This window comes from Apis dorsata, unplaced genomic scaffold, assembly GCF_000469605.1.
Source record: "Apis dorsata unplaced genomic scaffold, Apis dorsata 1.3 scaffold_37, whole genome shotgun sequence".
Taxonomy (NCBI): Eukaryota; Metazoa; Arthropoda; class Insecta; order Hymenoptera; family Apidae; genus Apis; species Apis dorsata.
The window spans coordinates 1,021,258-1,026,524 of record NW_006263339.1 but is presented as its reverse complement, the minus strand read 5'-3'; the positions used below and the strand labels follow the sequence as shown (position 1 = coordinate 1,026,524).

At 31.8% G+C, this 5,267-nt stretch overlaps 1 protein-coding gene across 1 annotated transcript in view; it reads right to left on the bottom strand.

The window, feature by feature from the left end:
* The window catches only part of LOC102680970 (protein phosphatase PHLPP-like protein), a 16,389-nt gene that overhangs the window by 8,703 nt on the left and 2,419 nt on the right, over positions 1 to 5,267 (bottom strand). The window lies entirely within an intron of this gene.

The following is a 5,267-nucleotide window of genomic DNA, read 5'->3' as shown; positions in this document are numbered from 1 at the left end:
ATATATATATATATATATATGAAACGTTTTATGAAATAATTCTTACCATTACAATAATTCTAATTTTCTTCATGGAATCAAGGATATCTTTTTCTTTTCAATTTTCTTTTAAATCCAAGATACTTTTTTTATTTCCATCGATACAATTGTCACCCCAATAAATTAACAAGAATTTAAAAAGAAGAAAAAGAAAAAAAAATGGGTTTCAAGAAAGAAAATATTCAAGTATTCATAAAAATATTCATTGCTTGGCGGCAATGCTTTTCAATCTGCGATCTTCACCATCTTCTGCGATCGCACATCCACGCATAACTGGAAGAACAACTGAAGCAACGAGGCTTGCTTCTCTCGATCTCGACGTTTGATCGGGAAGCAATTGCACGGTTCCACTGTTTGATCGGCATTGCATTGTTCCTCGTGAAGTGTGGCTCGTTCGCAGGGAAAAAGGAATCCAGTGATAAGGAGCTTTTAAATTGCGCTTCTCGCGAATGGCTCTGTGTTTCCTCGGAGTTGGGAAACTCGAAGAAGATTCTTCTTTAAGATCTCCTCCTCGTTGCTACGGCCTCCAAGAGACCGCGTTGAATATTTTAAACGGTTCTTTCGCCCCTTCGGGGGGAACGGCCTGTTGGTCCTTTTGGCCATCCTCTTTCTCTTTTTTCTCATTCTTCTCTCTTTTTATTCTCCATCGTATAACGCGTAATTGCGCCTTTCGTAGGATTTTACCTTCCTCTCGTGTCACCGTGACAACTCGAAGAATTATCGAGGATAATTTTCATGAGAATGGATGATCGGTGAATGATGAAATTATGCGAAGACTCGAGAAACACTCTTTCGTTTCCCTCATTTCTTTGGATGATATTTTTGACAAGTAGAGGAGAATGGCGAAGAATTCTTTTGTCCGTAAATTTTGTCCGATTTGATTGTCAAAATTTGAAAATTAATTTTCTTCCTCTGTAACGAAAAAATTATCGGAGGAAACTATTTTTTTAAAAGGTTTTATACACTTATGTGTGGCACTTTATAAAGAATTCTATTTGATATTTCAATCTTTCTTTTCTCTTTTTTTTTTATTAATTTTTTAAATTTGTTAAAGGCGAAATGTTCGCGTGTTTGGTATCCATTCAAGATGTTATACCGTTAAATTAACGTCAAAATTATACCGTTAATTACGATAAAGAAGGAAAATAAAACATTTGCCAAGATTATGTTATAGAAATATTATACGCTATATATATTATGAAACAAGAATTTCTTCTTATTTTCTTCTACTAATCTATTTCTGCAATTTTTACAGAAAAATAATTACAAAATAATTATCACGTTATTGAACAACGGGATAAAATTTTTTTTTTTATCGTTTATAATTACTCGGGAAATGCAATGCAGAACATTGCTTCATTTATTTTATGCAATGCATCACGTACAGTTTTAATCGTACCAAGGAATTCCTCTTTCACTTATGAATAATGAACGAGTTCGTTCACATTTGGTAAAAGCGGTTAACGTAATAAGCGATTCTATCCTTTAATATCCGTAAAGTATATATCTTTAAAACTGTAATTGTAATAAATAATCGATGTTTAGTATAAATTGAATTTAAATTTGAATTCGATCCTTTTTTTTCAAATTTTGATTTGAATTTTGATCTGTCATTTTCCATTTGATTAACATCTCAATAGTAAATTATTGGTCAATGTAATTTTAATTATGACGAATAGAATTCTTAAAATATATTAATGAGAAATACATTAACACGGTTGAAAACATTTTAAAATTCATCTCAATAGAATTTTCTGAACGTGGAATGCATGGAATTACTATTTTTATTATTGCAGCAAGTTTTATATGACATACTTTTTATATAAAAACTAAGAAAAATCATAAATTATCTTATTTCCTCTTAAATATTCTACATCGCATTTTTTATAGAAGAATAATCTTTAGAAGAGTTTAAGAATATTAACTTGTCCTATTATATAACTCAACTTCATTTACATATCTAGTTAAATAGTTTCACTTCGTTTTTCCTCGCAGTAATTTAGCCAAATCATATGATTACAGCGAGGAGGAAATAAAACAGTATAAGGTTAGGAAGGGGAATCGGTATCATTATCATTAATTGATGACACGTGCACAAATTTCAAGGTTCAAGTTTTGTAATTGTGTGCAATTATGATTAAAATTTATTTGAACAATGATAAGTATAATTACGAATAAATTTATAAAAAATTTTAGATGTATATATAATTTTTTTATCAAATATTGCAATAATTAAATAATAATTTATGCTCTTTTCAATATAACAATTATCTAAAATATCTTATTTATTTCCTATCAATTTCGATCACCACTTAATTAAAAAGAATATCTAAACAGTAGAAACTACAATAAAAAATTCTTCCTTATTAACGCTAGAACAACCAAACAACCAAAAACCGTAAAAAAATAATTTCACATTTTCTTGTTTTATTTTAAATTACTTAGATACAAACGTATCTATTTATTTTCACGACATTACTTTAACTACTTAATTATTTGCAATATATATAGATATCCAAATATTTATAGATACTGTTTAAATATGGCAATAATCCAAAATCTCTTTCATGATCCATAACGATTATTACTTAATCGGACAAAAATAATAACCTTATTTATCTCCATTCTATAAATTAATTGATCCAAAATGGATCATCAGAACGAAAATCGTTATTTCGAAAAACTGCAATTCCCCCATAATTAACGCTAATTATTACGCGCATTTATCGCAACGTTATTTTCTTTATTAATCCATCATCATCGTGCCTCGTGCCCGATGACACGAAATTCCCTCCACGAATCATCATCCTTCATATTTCATATCGCATTTCAACCCAGAGCCAGAAGCAAATACGGCCAGCCGATTATTGGAAAGTTTCGCAGCATTAATTCGCTGCACGGCTCTCCTTCTTCCACGCGGTTCTGTTTCCGCGCCACTGCACCCCGATGTACGACTTCTACCCGTCGGCCCGTGTTGCCCAACCCGAAGCCTCCAACTTGCCTTCAGCATTTCCCACTCGCTCTCGTACGGATGAGTTCTTGTTACACCTAGTTTTATTTCTCTTCTCTCCTTCTTTCGAAAAGTGCACTATATATATATATATGTATATATGTATATATGTATATATGAACGCGTGGAGTATGGCGGGCGATGTGTGCCGATGTATGTATGTTAGTAGTGGGCTCGTGCTCACGCCCGTAGTTCCTCCTCGTCCCGGGCATCCGTGTGGCATCCCGGTTTCCGGCCAGTGGAAACCACTTTTCGAGAAACTTTACGTAATCTCCGGCTTAATTACAGGAGGGCCTCTCGCGATCGAGCCGAGAGATGAGACGCTTTGCGCGATTTATTGGCCAACCCACGCGTACAACCCCCTCCCGTTTATCTCTCCTTGCCTCGAGAGAGGATTTGGCAAACCGAGTTTTATGCACGATTAAAACAGCTGATATATTCGTTTCAATCTTTACGCAATTGTTGTATTTTTAGACGATGCGATAACTGTTGGAACATGCTTCACGCCTCTTATTTTTAATGCTATAATTTTTATTCGAAGTTTTATTTGTATAGGTATTTTAGATTTAGAGTAATTCGGTCGGTTGTCTTTAATTAATTAACAAGTGATAATCGTCGAGTTGAAATTTAGGTAATTGTATTTTAAATATTGTTGATAACGTTGAGTTGATAATTGATAAACGTTTTTTCAACGTTGATATGATTTATGATTTAAAATTGGATCTAGTAGTAAGTAATTTTGTTGTATTTTTAATATTATTGTGATATTGTGTTGAATCGAGTAATTGAGTAATTGTTTTTTCACTTTTAATATTTTTTAATTATAAGTAATTGATTGTTGTTTTTCTTCAATTTCGATTTAAAATTCGATCTATAGGTAATTGTTATATTTTTCACATTGTGATCGATAATTGTTTCCTTTCCCATTTTTCATCTCTGAGCTTAATTATCGAAATTTCGGCGTTGCCATGATATTGGATTAATTTGCGAATACGATAATTTTCGATAATATCGATTTGAAAGACATTTGAATAAGACATTTCAGAGGAAGAAAATTTTTTAAATTTCCATATTTTGGGACATATAAAAGATAACAATTTTAATCGTGATATATTAAAATTCGTGTAACATTTAATTTAAGACTTTGAGTTTCCACAAATCGCGATCTCGATTTCTATTCGTTTCAATTATCAATGGAGTTAGGCGATTTATTTGAATTAGCACACCGTCGACTTGGTAAGGGCGCAAATGCAAGGAAATCGGCGAATAATATATCTGAATCGGCGATTCGACCGATTAATTAAACGGATAACTTTCTGTTATCATCCGCGTGGAAGACTCGTCGATTCATCGACAGATTGCCGATAAACCTCGATTTGTGTTCGTGGAAATCGTTTGTGCAACTCGTGTCTATCGTGGAACATATGTTATCACGTGTTGTAACATTAAACCTTGCGATTATATTAAAATGATACGTACACGTATTTTTTTGCGATATTTTAAGATTTAGTAGTATTTTAAATCTTACAACCATAGAGATTTTCAATATCTTAAGAAGAAAGATATATACTATTGTACATATCTTACAGTTATCTTTTTAAGTGATTAGAAAAAGATTGTGTTTCTAATGTTAACTTCTGTAGGATTATAAATGAGATACCTGATATAAAAAAATTTTTTTAAGCAAAGAATTTGCAAATAGTTTAATAAATCGTTAAATGTAGATTTGTATGTCGTAAGAATTATTCAATCTTCCGCAAATTCCGTTGAAAAAAGAAAGTTTCGTGACTAATATAATATCCAATTCAATCCAATTTGAACGATACTTTTATGAAATATTATGCGGTTAAAATTTTGATAAGTGACTGTTCGGTTGATATGGAAAGGAGATGTCAAGAACATCTTAAAATTACGATTCTTCTACATGATTTGAAAATATTTCTTCGGAGAAATCGCTCTCCTCGTTGTGAAAGAGTATTATCCTTCAATGTTCCAACCATGCTATTCCACGTCAAATCGCGACTCGAGCAATCTCATATTTCTCAAGTTTCTTTCACGTTGTTCAGCATTTATCGATAGCTTTGATATATCTATATATATACACTGGTTTACACTCGAAGAGAAATCAATTTTGAAACTGCCAACGATTTCGAAAATCAGTTTTTATCTCTAAGTTATGGATACACGATTAATGAATAAAAAAAAAAATTAATCTCAA